The sequence below is a fragment of the Chenopodium album genome, chromosome 9 (genome assembly GCF_948465745.1).
Source record: "Chenopodium album chromosome 9, dcCheAlbu1.1, whole genome shotgun sequence".
NCBI classification, from domain to species: Eukaryota; Viridiplantae; Streptophyta; class Magnoliopsida; order Caryophyllales; family Amaranthaceae; genus Chenopodium; species Chenopodium album.
Genome location: NC_137842.1, coordinates 46,635,553 through 46,654,718, shown reverse-complemented (window position 1 = coordinate 46,654,718; position 19,166 = coordinate 46,635,553). Strand labels below are relative to the sequence as shown.

Sequence of the window (19,166 nt, the reverse complement as noted above, 5' to 3'; positions counted from 1 at the left end):
TTATTTATTCATTTTTATGATTATAAATAAATTTTAATATTATGCATGTTTAGGATAGCTGCACATAGCAAGGCCATTACATTATAAGCATCACCTCTAATGAATAGGTGACTCATAATTTTAATCATACGCGTCACCTCTAATAAATAAGTGACTCATAAATTTTATCATACGCATCGCCTCTAATAAATAAGTGACTCATAAATTTACCATACGCATCGCCTTTACTAAATAAGCAACACATAATTTTTAATATATACATCGCATTTTTGTAAATAAATGACTTATAAAATAGACCTTACCCGTCGCCTCTAAAGTAATGTGTGACTCGAAAACTATATTTTTCAAGTCGCATCTTAAGAAACAAGTGACTCATAAACTATATTATAGTGACTCCTATACCTTATTTTATGCATCGCCTATAATCAACCAAGCGACTCGTAAAGTACTCTAACGCATCAGGTCATAGGCGACACGTAAGGGGGGTACCTATTGTGTCGGTGCCTGTAGTGTCGCCCTTGAAGCGATGTGTAAGATGGTTTAGAGGCGACTCGATAGGGGTTTTTTGTAGTAGTGGTTATTCAGGATTTATTGTCCAAGCAATGGCTCCCACTCATTTTTATGATTCGAGACCTTCTACTTGACAACCTACAATCATCAGCGTTCAACAACGAACTTTTCCATTTAACATCTTTCCTTATTATTGCCTTTAAGGCAACAATATTCTCAACATATATTTTAGTAGACTCCCTGATGATGCCTTGCTTGGGTTTCACTCCAAGCGACTCACAACGATTTGGGATACCCTAATCACTTGTGAGCATGGAAATTTTTCTTAAATTCCCACACATTATACATGGATGCACATCCATGTTACCATTCTCAAGCCACGACACTTCTTGCCTCGTGCTTATAAATGGCTTCCTTGCTAAGGATCTAATCCTTGTTAAGGTTTGTTCCTGCAACATCAAAACTCAAATTATATTTGTTTCCATGCGTCAAGAACTCATCCAACTACTTATCTAAGTTCTTTGGATGTTCTTGACTATAATCTAATGATCTAATACTTAGATTTATGTCGATTGGTATTATATACGTACTTCACATGCTCTAAGCATTTAAGTCATCTGACGATTCCATATCATAGCTTTACATGATGGATTTAATTCTAGAATTATTCTCAATTTTATTCCATCCATGTAACATTTAGCTCATACAGTTACACTGAGTCTTGCCAAATTGTTCGCTATATGATGTGGTTGAAAGTCTCCTACTAGAGTCTTTCTCGTTTGACTCAGTACTTAGCCTAACTTATACATAGGTCAAACATTTACTTAGCTTCATACATATGGGTCGAAAGCCTTTCAAAGTCCTTCATGTTTAACATGGTAATTTCTTTTACTCATTTAAACATTTAATTAAGTCTATACCATAGAACTTAATTCCCAACATGTACTAAGTATCGTCTTTAGCTCGGTCCATTGTCGAAATACTTTCAAATCTAAACATTTAGCATTTGATGGATGTTTCACAATAGAGTTCGTAAACTTCTTGTTGGACCATTACTTTTGCTCCCACTAAACTTCTTGTTCATCAGAATTTCTATGTTTCTCCATAAGTCAATCCTCTTATTAACTTTATGAGAAAACACGTTCCAATTCCTTCATGCAATGCTTCCTTTAATCCTATGACGGATTCCATGTGCTTGGTTTCAAATCTAGCATTATTTAGATTTTCAAAACCCTTAGACTATTCCATAGTCACTTCCAAAATCCTATTTTGGGTAGGCGGTTTTTGTATCTATTTTGCCATATTTCATATGTGCAATTTTGCTAGATCAATCACGAAAAGACTTGAGCATTCCGATTGGTGAATGGGATTTTATTAAAATCAACTCATTGATATTAATTATATCCTTTACAACCAATCTAGCTATGTATGCATATACATTTCCACATTTGCTAGTTTTCTCCTTGTAAACTTATTTGCAATCGATGGGTCTTTCACCTTTCATGCATTATTCTATAGTAAATAGTATGCTTGTAAGTCTTAGGTTTGTCTATTTCGGATTTTCATGGTCTTTAACCATTATTTGGAATTTGGATTTGTCGTAGCTATCTTACAAGACATTATTCCTTTACTATCTAATAGTAAATAGTATGCTTGTAAGTCTTAGGTTTGTTTCTAACTTAATAGAAAATTTATAGGATTCAATCCAAGCCTTTGGTGAATTCTATACCTATACGGGGCAATTGCATCAAACACTGAGTTTTAAGGCGCTTTCAAAGCCCTTTTATTATGTTGATCTTACTCCAACATTTTTAATGTTTTGTGAGTAATGAATTCTCTTTTAAGGCACTTGTAAAGTCCTTTTGAGTATTCTTGATCAAGCATTCTCATGAAGTCCTTTAAGGTCTTCCGAGATTCTCAGTTCTAGTTTGTTGCTAAGTTCGATGGTCATCGAGTTCATTTGTCTCCCACTTGTCGTTTTGGAAACGTGTTACTTTCCAGAAAGACACTACTTAGAGCAACAAACAATTTTTGTTCTCAATTAGGATGTGGAGGAAATACCCGTAGTCTCACTTGAATGCTTACAAAGAGACATGTATATTGTTTTTGGGTAAAAGTTCGTTGTGAAACAAACAGTTAGCTCCTACTTGAGCTATCTTAGTCTTTATTGAGCCATTTAGCTCCCACTGAGTCACCTAGCTCCCACTGAGCCACTTTGCTCCCACTGAGCTAGTGAACTCCCACTGAGACTAAGAGCCTTAGACATATACTTGAAAAGACTTTTAGAAGTTATTTCTATCCATAACTGAATATGGCGTCCTTTCTTAGCTTCGACACATTGTTTAGTGTACATTAGTCATTTGTGCAAATCTTTAAGAACTTTATAGGAAGGGTTGTGAACCATCATTGTTCGAGTCATTTTCAAATGACACCGAGGTCTCTATGAAGACACACTATGTTCTTTGTGGAGTTATTTATGAAAATTTCCATTCATAACTTTGAGATAGTCACGCTTGGCTCAAGAAAACATCGCTCGATCTAATCTAGACGTTTTGATATCTTGCCAAGTCGATTCTGTACTTCACTGAACTCTTGAGCTACTCAAGTCAAGTTTGTTCACATTTGATGAATATAGCCATATCCTTTCAAATTTTTTGTGAAACGTTGAAGTAATTGAATCCTCTTTAGCCTTCGGAGTCAACTGTCTATACCAAGAACAATAGCTCTCTGTTTTGTCGGTTTCAACAAGTAAGACTTGCTTGTCTTAGAACGATTCCAAATCGAGCAACTATCAAGAGTCTATCTAATAGAGCATTTGAGTACGTTCTTGTCGATGTGACATTGCTAAAGATGTTCGGAATGCAAATCAAGCCCATGACTTGAACTTAGTGAGTATATCATGTTTAGGGAAATGTTTGTTTATAATCAGGCATTCTTGACCCAATTCTTTGATAACCATGCCATTCAAATAAATCTCGCAACTATTGCTCATTACTTTGAATGTGAGTCTTTCCGTGTGTAAACGGATCAATTGCTGATTATGGGACATAATAACCATTACTTGTTCCAGCCTTTGGCTTAAAAGGTCTTTAAACAAAACATACGACCTTACAACTGATGTAGCTCTTCTTGCTTCATTCTAAGCTTGTAAGTCGATAACTTAGCTTAACTTCAATAGTTTGAGTTCACTATCATAGTGGAACACTCAAGCAGTATCCGATACTTGTGAAGATAACGAATTGCTAAGTTAACTACAATAACATGAACTCATGAGTTGAAATGAAATCTAATTCCTTTTCTTCGTTCCTTCTTTCCTATATTTCTTATCATACAATATCTTATAATCTTACTTTAAGAATCATTTCTTTAAGTACCTTGACTCTTATACTTTGTTAGGCATAATCAAGCACCTAGTGCGCCGTAAAACAAAGTTCCATCTTTTCCATTAATTCTTACTCGAATTACTACATCAATGAGTCCTTCTCAATTATGTATGATGCGAAAGGATACGTTGGTTGTCAATATTGAGATTGCAACTCAATTCCTCATGTTTTATCAAAACTACCTAGTATTTTGAATACATGATGTCCAACCGTCCTTTCGGACTTAGTTATAAAAGTCATTTATGAGAATTGTATTTTAGAAATGTTTTTCCCGTCTTTGAGATCTATTCTCAAGGATTTTCTTTACTAATCATGGAAACAATATTATTTGATTTAAAATACTATAAATATAAGTGCTAAGTATAACCATTTATCAAGAACATAATAAGTTTGAAATTTAATAGCATTCATGCAAACTTCAATCTTATTAAACGTCTTATTTACGCATAATAATTGTCCCTATTTGGCGAAAATAAGGCGATTCAAAGATCCGAAGAAACAAAGAGTGGTTAAGCATGCTTTGGCTTGTCTTAAACACTCAATCTTCTACGGTAAGCATTGCCTTGTTAATGGCTCTAAGCCACTCTTGGTTAGACAATCGTCGCATCTAATGCATCTTTGACGATGTATCTCTTTTGCCACGGTATGTGTAGACTCCTCACTCATACCGATGAGTCAAACCAAAACCAACGTGCACACCCGGTGTGCTTTACGCGCCTTGGAGAAGTGATGGCACCTCGCTTTGGCGTAGCCTACCATCATCCTCGTCCGGTCAATAAGTGTCGTTTTGGAAAGGCAAGTTTGACTCAATATTATTAGACCTAGGATTTCTATGTTGGTTGATTTAAGTGAACTTAACTAATCATCGCAACATCAAGAAAACCTAAACATGCATCTAACGAATAATCCACATATATATAAGCATAAAATATAAAGCGAAAATATAGATGCATATTGGCAACTAGCATGACCCCTTGACTTCTTCAAATCTTCAAAAGGTCTTCATTTGCAATTCAAGGCTTTGTCTTCCAAGATACGCCGTCTTCAAGACTTAACCAAACTATGCAAATTACTAGTGTCTACGACTAGGAATAATCTAAATATAAAGGTACAAAAATACTTAACGGTGCGTAGACCGTATTTAGATTTACAAAAATACATAACGGCACGTAGTCCGTATTTTCTATCCTAGTCGGGTCCCACAAGTTGCCATTTCATAAAACCTGTGAGAGAGAATATACATTCCATTCATCCATTCACTATTTGTGAATGGCCCATGCAATTTACAAAATCAAACAAGTAAAATGCATTTAAACAACGCGCGCACTAGTAACTAATCTAGGTGGTTAATCCGATTAACACGCCTAATTAAAACTAGTCAAAGTTGTTTAACCGATTATGTAATTGACGTCATTAATAATTGAAGCTCCCACTAAATTCCGCATTTCCCTTAATTAATCTAATTAATTAAGTCGGTAGCACCCAAACTTGTCAAAATAAAATTTTGCCAATGCCGCTCAAAACCGAGGCCTAGCCTCCCAAAATTTTAATTAAAATAAACAAAATTAATTAAAATAACTAAAACGGCAAAATAAGCAATATTACGGCTAGTCACCTCACCGCACCAAGCATACGCACACACCCAAAAAACCGCACACACGGCCCACGGCACGCGGCCACATGTTGCTGCCACGGCACGCCCGCGCGTGGCTGCACGCAAGGTGGGGCAACCACCTTGGCAGCCACATGCGGGCTGCTGTGCAGCCCGGCTCGCCAAGGTGGTTCTTTGCCTCGTTTTGCGTGCCATGACCTCGGGATTTGATCCCTTTTCGCGAGACAAAATTAATTAATTCTAAATTAATTTTAGAACTAATTTAATGAGCAAAATAAAAAAAAAATTTAAACAAGTCTAACTTAATAAAATTTTCAAAGTGCAAATAACCAAAATAATTCCAAGAACCATTCTTAATTAAATTGGTTTAGCTTGGTGCAAAATTAAATTGAGGCAATTTCTCACTTTCAATTTAATCAATTTAAATTAAACTTGAGAATTTGACAAAGTAAGGGGAAGTTGGAAAAATATGAACTTTAATGTTCAAATGAAAATTCCAACATCTAAATTTTGTGAATCCTTGAAATTATATCTTCCAACATGAAGATAACCAAATTTCTATCACAAAAATTGAAACTTTATGTTTCCAATCAACTCAAAATGATTAAAACAACAAAGTTTAACATAAAATAACATGGAATTTAGTGGTTTTTAAAGTTTCAATCACTTATCACAAATAAAGATTGAATCTTTAACACTTAGGAAGCCTCAAAAATAAAATTTTTACACTAAAAAGCAATTAGTTTGCAATTATGTGAAAATAAATCAACCTTTAAGCATCAAATATTAGCAAGTAAGTGTGCTTTAAGGGGACTTAAAAATGTAGAAAATAATGCAAATAATCAACCACATAATCAACAAGTTATGCCATTAATTTCAAGGTTAGAAAAGACTTAAAATTTTTCATCAAAAACGAAAAACCCCTCGAAAAAGGCATTTCTGGTCAGAATTTGGCTAAAATCACAGGCCCCTTGGGGATAAAAACCTTTCCAGAACACGTTTTCCACCCAAAATTCACTAGTCTTGGGCGGAAATCTGGGTTCTGGGCCAAACTCGACATTAAAAACGAGATTAAAATAAATAAAACCGAGCTACTAATCTAATTAGCAACTTAAACCAGAAAATTAAGCCAAAATAAACCTTGAAAAACATGATTATAAAAATAAACGAGCGGGGCTCCGATACCGCTGTTGGGGTTTGGTGAGTCCGACTCACCGCGGAAACAACCCCGACCCAAGGAACCACTCGCAATTAATCATAAAGCATAAATAAATAATCACAAGAAAGGAAGAACGAATCTTACCCTCGAAGCGAGCTTCACCCTTACAAAAACGGGCTCTTACTTGAAAGCTTCGAGCACCGCAAGCACCGTGCCTCCAACGGTATCCACCCACAAAGGACGAACACAACTTTAAGGTCCGCTACCTTGGAGTTAGCAAGGTCCGACCAAAACCCGAGTGTTATTAGAGTTTAAGAGTTTTCCCAAAAATATGGAATGCTCTTTCTAACTCCCACTCAAGCACAGAATTCTCAAGCCATGCCATGACTATTTATAAGGAAGTATGCCTTGTGAATTTCACACATCTTTCAATGTGGGACTTTTCACAAAAAGATCCCACATGGAAAGATTGGTGAATTCAACCCTTAGTTAAATAAACAAAGGAACAAGTAACAAGTGTCACATGGTTAGGTGTGGACCACTTTCTCCCTTGGTCCCCAAAGCATTTCACATGCAATGTGAACTAACCATGTGTCACCCAACCTTGAGCCCCAAGTTGGGTTCGGTTGGCTCATTTTATTTTGGCCCGTGTCCATGACCCATCAACCCGGGTCCACGGCCATTGCCACATTTGTCGCCACCGTGGCGCGCCGCCACCATGGCGCTGCCACGTGGCACGCTGCCACTTGGTGGCTGCTGCCACTTGGCGGCTGCCAACGTGGCGGCCACGTGTGCTGCCACATGGCGTTTTGCCATGTGTGCTGCCACGTGGCATGCTCCTATTGGGCATGCATTCCTAGCCTTTTGCGTGGCTAGGATTTTACTTGTTACTTGATGCATTTTCCCGTCTCGCCAAATCCTAAATTTTGGCTCGACATTTTAGATTCTCCGACGCTCGGTTTCGACGCTCCAAGCTCGAATTTCCGACGTCTAAATGTTTAACACTCGGGCGACGAATTAATTTCTTCCGAATTAATTCGTCGAGTCAGTTCGTATATTTTGCTTGGGTGTGACCCGAAGGGTTCAGTCAAGATTAAGCTGTAATATTAATTATATTAATATTACTGATCGGAAGCGGCCTCCACCCAGGCATTCCGATCACTTGACCTGGCTGAATATATTAGCTTTCTAATAATTCTGAACCCGCTATCAGAATAATACACTTGTTCGAAGGACACCATTCCTTTCACCCCCAAGCAAAATGAAATGTGTTGGTAGTATCCCAAAAATACTCCAACAATGCGCGTACGACTATCGCGCCGCAACCCCGGGGGCTGCGAAACCCTACAACCGCCGCGTAGAAATCGACCAAGCCAGCCGATTCCCATAAGGCGCTCGTAGCAGGATCCCTCGTAATGACCTGGTGAAGTCGAGGGATAGATCAAATCGCCGGCTCCAGAACATGCCGGCGAAGCGTGCCATCGACTATGCCGGAGAGTGCGCGATGAGAGACGTGGTTTTCACGGCAGAAAACCAACTGGTCTGGAGTCCACGGAGGTGGAACCCACCTACCCCTACTCGTAGAAGTCCGAGGCTCGAACTCTAAGACGTCGTCGTCCATGCCCTCAGGGACAGTGGGAGTGTCCTCCCGGAAAGCCTGACGCTGGCCGCGGGTAGAAAGATCACAATTTCGTCGTCTAGGCATGCTATTATCAAAATCTAAATGTTTAGCATCATTTCCTAAACATTTAATTCAAGTTGCAAAAATAAAAATACTTAGCATCATTTCCTAAGTTATTTAATCATATGCTAAATTTTTACCTCAAGGCTAAAAATTGGCAAAATTATGGTATTTAGTTTCTCCATGACAAACTAATACTACAGTTCTCCTAGCCGCATGATACTATGTTCTCCATGACAATATAGTACATACGCAAAATATGAATCAACACATCATTTCACAAGATTCACCGCCATTTCAAGAGCAAAACATGAACATTATTTCACAAAGTAGCACCCAAAAATGGTGATTTGCTCAATTCTCCATCAAATCATGCAATTTTTGTCTCAAATCTCTCACAAACACACATGTATACATATACAAGTAAAATCATGGCAAGAATTTCAACATAAAACTTCAAAATCAAAAACCCCCAAATTGATTTTTTAGGGTTTGTCATGAAATTATTTATGTGAAGCAAATTCAAAGCAAAAATCAAAGGAAACTTACATGGATGCTTGTAGAGGGTCGAAAATGAGGAAAATAGCAAGAAATTACAGCAAATTGGTGAAAATTCGAACTCCAAAAGCACGAAAAAACTTCCGGCCACCAGCAGGACCGCCGCGACACGGTCAACAAAATCCGTGACACGACGAGGCTGTCCCATAACACGGCGAGCTTCACAGGCGACGGAGCTCTGGCGGTTCAGACGGCAGCTCCGGCGGAGACAGCAACAGCAGAAGCGAACAACAGCAGCAACAAATCGCAGCAAAAATAAAAAATAAAAAAGAAAAAAAAAAGATCTGCAGAACCGCCGTGTCACGGTTGCCGATTACCGTGTCACGGTGAGCTTCGACGGCCGATGATTTACCTTAAACGTGGCACGACAATTTTTGTAAGCAAGAAGTGAAAATGGAGAAATATAGAGGAGATGAGAAATGGCGAAGATGTGAAGCAAAAATGTGATTTTAAAGCAAAACGTAACCGTGCAACGGACCCCGTTAACCGTGCCACGGTTACCGTTATTTTGTAACGGCACAATTTGACGTGGCGCGTTGACCAATTCAAACAGCAAAATAAAAAAAAGGGGGGGGGGGGAAGTTCCCGTGACACGGGATTCTGTCCCGTCTGACGGGAGTCATTCCCGTGTCGCGGGAAGTATTTGACGTGGCGCGGCAATTCTGCACTTGGTCAGGGAATATTCCTGGCCTTTTTGACTAGTTTGACTGATTTTTCGAGATTATTGAGCGGTTATTTTTCGCTAGAATTACGCGGAAAATTCCAACTGATATTTAAGGGGGACTAAAATTACCATTTTACCCCTGGCAAGCGTCAAAGCCTATTTTTCGGCATTTTAAGCATTTAATATGGTCAGATAATCGGCTTAAAATTGTGAATCATCTGCGGCCCACGTTCGGGGATAATCAAACCATCATACACTTACCAATTTCACCAATCGTCAGCTTTCCTCAGGCATGGAAAGCGTTATCGGTGGATTTTTTTTCAAGTATAGAAAACCGCCAAGTCGGCTTTCCTCAGGCATGGAAAGCGTTATCGGTGGGTTTTCCTTTAAGTATAGAAAACCGCCAAGTTTGCTTTCCTCAGGCATGGAAAGCGTTATCGGTGGATTTTCTTCAAGTATAGAAAACCACAAAATTCCTTTGTCGGCTTTCCTCAGGCATAGAAGGCATTATCGGTGGATTTCTTCAAGCATAGAATGACGCCAAATTCATACGTCGACTTTCCTCAGGCATGGAAAGTATTATCCGGTAGCTTTCTTCAGGCTTAGAAAACTACCAAACTCTTCAGTCGGCTTTCCTCAAGCATGGAAAGCGTTTCAACAAATGTCACTCGGTGGCTTCCTTCAAGCTTAGGAAGCAGCCAAATTCGTTTGTCACCAATACATTGGTACCAGATATGTATTCTATCCCGTTACTCTTTTATCTGTGGAATTAACATTTTTCTGCAGGTATCGGCGTATGCAGAGTGATTTAGGATCGCAGAACGTCTTAAATCATTCTCCGTACCTATCGGCTACTTTGACTATCGTTTTCGAAACTGACGTTTCTACAAAATCAGTCAAAGTGGGGGCTTCTGTAGACACCTAAAAATGTCTCCCCAAAACCAAACCCGATGATAAAAAACCTTTCACCGCCACTATTGGTCGGGTTTAGTGTTTAATCCCGAGAGTGCTTAAAAAATCGTATTTTATTAAATTCATACTTTTGAACGCTCCATGGATTAGTCTTGATGTTTGGTAAAAGCATAGTTTTAATTTCAGCCCAACTTATTTTAAGTCCAAACCTTTTTATTTTACTGTTTTTGGCCCAAACCTTTTATTTATTTTTATTTAATTATTTTCTTATTTTAGCCTGAATAATAAAAGCCAGAAAAAAGCCCGAAATTATCAATCGGCACTTAAAAAGCCGAAAGAAATTAGGGTTAAAAATGAATTTAGACGGAAAAATGGACTGTAAGTTCCCGCGCCACGGCAGGCTGCCACCATGTCACGGGAATCCTTCCCGTCTAACGGTGGGACTTCCCGTGACACGGGAGGTCTGCCGTGACATGGGACGTTCCGTGTCCTTTCCGCGTAAACCCTTAACGCGTTTTTTCATCCCGTTTTCTGAAAATTTCCCGGGTCACTCCAAAACTGTACCGTGTCACGGGAAAGTGTACCGTCTGACGGTGGGGCTTCCCGTGTCACGGTACAGTCTGACCGTGTCACGGGATACTTTTTTAGGGTTTTTATCATTTTAGGGTTCTGTGTGCTCCCTCAGTACATTTTCCCTATAAATACCCCCTCATTTCTGATGTACGGGGCACCGAGAATTTTATTATTTTTATTTTATCTCTTCTATGCTATTAACCTAAACACTAGCCTACCCTTTTCACCTCAAAATTCCTTCTTCAAGCACTAAAAGGAGTCCATATTTTACTCGAGGTTCTGTCCTTAAGCCAAGGCGTGAAAGGTAGAATTGTTTGAGGGTTTGGCCCCAAAATCAACTATACTTTATTTAATTTAATTTCATTATTGTTTTATTTATTTCCTTGAAGTTACTAACTCGTTTATTATTTTGTAGTTGCAAACAAACAGAATCAAAGTAAGGATCATGCTCCTTTTATTATTATTATTTTTCTAACGATCTTATGTTGTTGGAATTGTGATTAAATTGGTTTTAATATTAATGTTTATTCTATTATATTTATTTTGATCACCATATTGCATGTTAAAGGGAATATGTAATTGAAAATCACGCCTAATAAGATAATTTGGACAACCGGTTTAGGTTCCTTTTTAATCTTGTTGTTTAATTCAAGTGATCACCAATATTTTAGAATTATGTGTGCATTAATATTAAACCAATTTAGTTAAATAATAGTTTGGAGCGAATTGAATTATTGTTTGTATGCCTTTGAGATCACAGGAATGCTTTTCACTATAAGAATCGAGTAGAGGTCAATACGGGCGAATGTGACTCCATGACTCACTTCGTACCATCATCCCCGATCCTCCTTTCGTGGTTCCGAACCATATGGAGTTAGTAATCTCATGGATTATGAATGGGGTGTAACCTTCACGGGTCAATCGTTGTTGCCTATCGTTGTCCCTTATCGTGGTTGCCTTTTATGATCCGTGAACGGTTTACAAGTTCCTTAAAAACTTGTTGGCGGCTCCCTACTTTATTGTCCCTAATCGTATATGTCAATTCCCACTTCCTATGAGTGCCAAGCATATTCACACATGCTTTTAACGTAGGCGCACTTCAAACGACGCCTACAAAATAAAATTGAAAAATTTAAATTAAATAAAAAGTAGAGTTGATTTCGTCCAAACCCTCACTTAATTATACCTTTCACACCTTGGTTTAAGGACGAAACCTGGGGTCAAGTATGGACTCCTTGGAGTGCTTAGGGGAAGTATTGATGGAAGAATAGGGAAGACTAGTGTTTAGGCTAAAGAGGGAGAAGAGAATAGTTTTATGATCAAGCTTGTTGATGATTGAAAAAGGGGTGATTTGAATTCTATTTATAATGAAAAAATAAGAGACGAAGAATTAAAAAAAGATAAGAATTCGAATCGAAATAAAATCTTACGATAGACAACAGTTTTTGCGGTTTTTGTTTTTATCATATCTTTTGATCCAAAAATTGGAATAAGATAAATAATATGTTGTTGAAAATATCTTGAAATCTACTTTCTAAACCAATTAAAATCAGATTAAAATATTTAGTAGAATAAAAGATATGGTCGAAATATTGGGACGGTGTCAGTTTTGGACAGAGTTTGGTATTTCAATCATATCTTTTCCGTTATAACTCAGAATTAATATTATAACATATCATTAGAAAGATAATTTCAAGGTCTATCTAAACATATAATTAAGATCTTTTAATTTCAAACTCTTTAATATTATCTTTTCAAAAAGGATAATTAAGATCTTTTATAAAATTATAGAAGCTTCCAATCAATCCTAATTGGTTTAGGAATTGGATTAAAGCTTTTGGACCCTCCACATGATCATTGGGTCGTAGGTAAGGTGGGCTTAGGTTTGGTTTGGCCTTAGTTTAGTATTTTGGCCATAACATATTCGTTATAACTCGGATTTGGGCTTATAATACATCGTTGTAAAGCTCTATTCAAGCCCCACCCAACTACTCAACTATTGGACCAGAATTTTGGACCAAAATAAACTTGTCTATACGTTTTTATAAAAATGACACGAAATGAATGATTTTAAGGGACATGAAATGAATTATTTGGGTTTAAAGGCACGAAAAGAGGAAAATAAGTTATGATTTGGGAAAATGGGCTAGGAATTAGGTTTTTTTATGGTATGTATTGGAATTTAATATGGATTTAAGCACTCCAAAGATTAAATACTCAACCCGTCCAATAATGACGGTGAAAGGTTGTTCATCAACAGGTTTGGTTTTGGAGAGACATTTTTAGGTGTCTACACTTCGGTATGTCTTAACGTTCATCATTTTACCCTACCCATAAATAGGGACTACCTGAAGCCAAGCAAAGGTTTGATCACCCTGCTGCGACTTCCACAATGTCGACTACCGAGGAGATAAAGAAAAGGCGGATTCTGCAGAAGCAGTAACCTTTATGAAATTTATATCTGCCGATTTCTTCATGAGTTTAGGGGCAGCAACCTCACAAGGATTACTTAAAATTTCAAATTTTGTCGTTCCATTAAATAGACTCAACGCATCCTCTAAGGGTTGACCAAGACCAGCAATACCAGTACGACACAAAAGCTTTATTTGCAAACCAACAGACTGCAAGAGAAGCAAGAAAAGTATAACGAAGAACATCACCTGCGGAATAAACACCAAACCCTCCAAACGCAAAGGGTAAGGTGGCAAGCCGCCACCGCCAATCACCAAACCTGGCCCCCAAAGTAGTAACAATACGCTCCAAGGAAGATCGAAGAGCCTCGTCGAAAACGAGTTGAGCCGCCTCGAAAGCACTTGGAGGACAAGTAGGCAAGGCAAAGTAGAGTTTAGAAACTCTTATACATGCCCTAATTAACAAAAGCTTACAATGAGGATCATCTAGCATAGCAACCTTATCCATAAGAGCAATGGTCTTGGTCACCCTCTACATCACAAGCTCACCACTAAACCCGGAATCAGAACTAACGAGACCACCAAGCAGCTTAACACCATGCAAAGGTCGAGCAATATAAGGGGGACAAACACCCACAAGCCTGCTCGAGGGTCTTTTGTAGGCCAGAAAACATCAGTTTTTTCCACGTTTAGATGCAACCCAAAACGAGGCTCTTCCTCCATAATCAACTGTAGAACCTTCCCAACCACCAAAGTGTCGCCAATATTATGATTTTTATTATTATTATTATTATTATTATTATTATTATTATTATTATTATTATTATTATTATTATTATTATTATTATTATTATTGTTGTTGTTCTTATTATTATTATTATTATTATTATTATTATTATTATTATTATTGTTGTTGTTGTTGTTGTTTTTTTTTTTTTTTTTTTTTTTTTTTTTTTTTTTTTTGGAAAAGGAAAGATATAAAATTAGATAAGTCTTCTCTCAAAATTGCACCTTTATTGTCTACATAAATTTGATAAGGAATTTATCGTTGTTGGAGTTTGGTGAGTCCGACTCACCGCGGAAACAACCCCGACCCAAGGAACCACTCGTAATTAATAAAACCATAAAGCATAAATAAATAAACACAAGAAAAGGAAGAACGAATCATACCCTTGAAGCGAGCTTCGCCCTCCCAAAACGGGCTCTTACTTGAAAGCCTTGAGCACCGCAAATGTCGTGCCTCCAACGGTATCCACCCACAAAGGACGAACACGACTTTTTAGGTCCGCTACCTTGGAGTTAGCAAGGTCCGACCAAAACCCAAGTGTTAATGGAGTTTAAGAGTTTTTCCAAAATATGGAATGCTCTTTCTAACTCCCACTCAAGTACTTTACTCCAAATCCCAAGGTTGGTATTTATAGAGGAAAGTATGAGTGGGAATTTCTATCCCATCAATGTGGGATTCATGAAATTCCACAAATTAATTTAAAGCTAAATTAAATTAAATATATAAGCAAGTAATAAATCAACAAGTGTCCTAGTCATATGTAAAGAGGAGTATGGACCACTTGGAGAGGAGGGGACCATACTTGCTCCCCACTCCTTCCTCTCCTTCTGACACTTGTCCACACCAAAAAGCAAGCATACTTACTAGCTTCCCCTTTCTACCCGACCTAGGCCCACGGCCCAGCTAGCCTCGCACCGTGCGGGCTGCTAGCTGCTGCTAGCTCGGCCCAGCACGCCCACGCACATCAGTGCGGGCTGCTGATGTCGAGGGCGCTGCTAGCTAGCCACGCACATGTGCGGGCTGCTAGCAGCAGCGCACACCAGCACGCCACGCACTGCTTGCGGGCTGCTGGCCGTGCTGTGCTAGCATGCCTCGCACATGGTGCGGGCTGCTAGCCACGCTTTGCTAGCATGTCTCGCACATGGTGCGGGCTGCTAGCTCGGCTAATTCCCTAGCACTTGGGATTCCGATGCTAGGGGTATTTTGGTCATTGTTGATTTATTACTAATTTGCCGTCTTATTTTTTTATTATTTTTGAATCGACTTTCGACGCTCGGTTTCGACGCTCTAAGCTCGAATTTCCGACGTCTAAATATTTAACACTCGGTCGACGAATTAATTTCTTCCGAATTATTTGTCGAGTCGGTTCGTATATTTTGCTTGGGTGTGACCTGAAGGGTTCAGTCAAGATTGAGCTGTAATATTAATTATATTAATATTATTGATCGGAAGCGGCCTCCACCCAGGCATTCTGATCACTTGACCTTACTGAATATATTAGCTTTCTAATAATTCTGAACCCGCCATCAGAATAATACACTTGTTCGAAGGACACCATTCCTTTCAATCTCCCAGACAAGTGTGCATTTAGTGTATAGCCCCTTTCTTATGTCTCTTCATGTGTTTTCATGAACTCCAGAGTAAGATTACTCGTCATCTCTGTTACGTCCAGAAGTGTTTCTCAAAATCCGAGTTTGACTGTCAATAAGCAGATGATTTCTAAAATCCATCTGAGCACGGCCATGAATTTTCACAGTCTCGCTCTTCGAGAGGCCTTGTAAACAACAAGACATGTTCCCTATTGTTAGTAGGGGGACATTTCCAGTCTTGTAATGTAGCTTCTCTTACTAAGAGGACCTAGCCGCCCAATATCTGTCGTTATAATCCCTAGTTACGGCAGACGTTTGGCGGATACCAAAGCGGACTAGTAAGTCTTAGGTGTATTTCTAACTTAATAGAAAATTTATAGGATTCAATCCAAGCCTTTGGTGAATTCTATACCTATACGGGGTAATTGCATCAAACGCTGAGTTTTAAAGCGCTTTCAAAGCCCTTTTATCATGTTGATCTTACTCCAACATTTTTAATGTTTTGTGAGTACTGAATTCTTTTTTAAGGCACTTGTAAATTCCTTTTGAGTATTCTTGATCAAGCATTCTCATGAAGTCCTGTAAGGTCTTCCGAGATTCTCAGTTCTAGTTTGTTGCTAAGCTCGATGGTCATCGAGTTCATTTTCCTCCCACTTGTCGTTTTGGAAACGTGTTACTTTCCAGAAATACACCACTTAGAGCAACAAACATTATGTTCTCAATTAGGATGTGGAGGTAATGCCCGTAGTCTCACTTAAATGCTTACAAAGAGACATGTATATTGTCTTTGGGTAAAAGTTCGTTGTGAAACAAACAGTTAGCTCCCACTTGAGCTATGTTTAGTCTTTATTGAGCCATTCAGCTCCCACTGAGCCACCTAGCTCCCACTGAGCCACTTAGCTCCCACTGAGCTAGTGAACTCCCAGTGAGACTAAGAGCCTTAGACATATACTTGAAAAGACTTTTAGAAGTTAAATCTATCCATAACTGAATATGGCGTCCTTTAATTTCTTAGCTTCGACATATTGTTTAGTGTAACATTAGTCAATTGTGCAAATCTTTAAGAACTTTATAGGAAGGGTTTTGAACCATCATCGTTTGAGTCATTTTCCGATGACATCGAGGTCTCCGTGAGGACACACTATGTTCTTTGTGGAGAAAATTTCCATTCATAACTTTGAGATGGTCACGCTTGGCTCAAGCAAACATTGCTTGATCTAATCTAGAAGTTTTGATATCTTGCCAAGTCGATTCTGTACTTGATTGGACTCATGAGCTGCTCAGGTCAAGTTTGTTCACATTTGATGAATATAGCCATATCCTTTCAAATTCTTTGTGAAACGTTGAAGTAATTGATTCCTCTTTAGCCTTCGGAGTCAATTGTCTATACCAAGAACAATAGCTCTCTGCTTTGTCGGTTTCAACAACTAAGACTTGCTTGTCTTAGAATGATTCCAAATCGAGCAACTATTAAGAGCCTATCTAATAGAATCTTGAGTACGTTCTTGTCGATATGACATTGCTAAAGATGTTTGGAACGCAAATCAAGCCCATGACTTGAACTTAGTGAGTTAATCATGTTAGGGAAATGTTTGTTTATAATCAAGCATTCTTGACTCAACGCTTGGATGACCATGTCATTCAAATAAATCTCGCAACTATTGCTCATTACTTTGAATGTGAGTCTTTCCGTGTGTAAACGGATCAATTGCTGATTATGGAACATAATAACCATTATTTGTTCCAGCCTTTGGCTTAAAAGGTCTTTAAACAAAACATACGACCTTACAACTGATGTAGCTCTTCTTGCTTCATTCTAAGCTTGTAAGTCGATAACTTAGCTTAACTTCAATAGTTTGAGGTCACTATCATAGTGGAACACTCAAGTAGTATCCGATACTTGTGAAGATAACGAATTGCTAAGTTAACTGCAATAACATGAACTCATGAGTTGAAATGGAATCTAATTCCTTTTCTTTGTTCCTTCTTTCCTATATTTCTTATCATACGATATCTCATAATCTTACTTTAAGAATTATTTCTTTAAGTATCTTGACTCTTATACTTTGTTAGGCATAATCAAGCACCTAGTGCGCCGTAAAACAAAGTTCCATCTTTTCCATTAATTCTTACTCGAATTACTACATCAATGAGTCCTACTCAATTATGTATAATGCGAAAAGATACATTGGTTGTCAAGCATTGACAATCTTGAGTTTGCAACTCAATACCTCATGTTTTATCAAAACTACCTAGTATTTTGAATACATGATGTCCAACCGTCCTTTCGGAGTTAGTTATAAAAGTCATTTATGAGAATTGTATTTTAGAAATGCTTTTCCTGTCTTTGAGAACTATTCTCAAGGATTTCCTTTACCATTCATGGAAACAATATTATTTGATTTAGAATACTATAAATATAAGTGCAAAGTATAACCATTTATCAAGAACATAATAAGTTTGAAATTTAATAGCATTCATGCAAACTTCAATCTTATTAAACGTCTTATTTACGCATAAAAATTGTCTCTATTTGGCGAAAATAAGGCGATTCCAAGATCCGAATAAACAAAGAGTGGTTAAGCATGCTTTGGCTTGTCTTAACACTCAATCTTCTAAGGTAAGCATTGCCTTGATAATGGCTCTAAGCCACTCTTGGTTAGATAATCGTCGCATCTAATGCATCTTTGACGATGTATCTCTTTTGCCACGGTATGTGAGGACTCCTCACTCATACCGATGAGTTCAACCAAAACCAACATGCACACCCGGTGTGCCTTATGAGCCTTAGAGTAGTGATGGCACCTCGCTTTGGCGTAGCCAACCATCACCCTCGTTCGGTTGGTAAGTGTTGTTTTGGAAAGGCAAATTTGACTTAATATTATTAGGGACCTAGGATTTCTATGTTGGTTGATTTAAGTGAACTTAACTAATCATCGCAACATAAAGAAAACCTAAACATGCATCTAACGAATAATTCACATGTATATAAGCATAAAATATAAAGCGAAATAATAGATGCATATTGGCAACTAGTATGACCCCTTGAATTCTTCAAGTCTTCAAAAGGTCTTCATTTGCAATTCAAGGCTTTGTCTTCCAAGATACGTCGTCTTCAAGACTTAACCAAACTATGCAAATACTAGTGTCTACGACTAGGAATAATCTAAATATTAAGGTACAAAAATACTCAACGGTGCGTAGACCGTATTTAGATTTACAAAAATACATAGCGGCACGTAGTCCGTATTTTCTATCCTAATCGGGTCCCACTAGTTGCCATTTTATAAAACCTGTGAGAGAGAATATATATTTCATTCATCCATT

At 38.1% G+C, this 19,166-nt stretch overlaps 1 protein-coding gene across 1 annotated transcript in view; it reads left to right on the top strand.

Annotated features, from left to right (window-relative positions):
* Positions 1–19,166, top strand: part of LOC145557661 (uncharacterized) — a 63,162-nt gene that overhangs the window by 1,785 nt on the left and 42,211 nt on the right. The window lies entirely within an intron of this gene.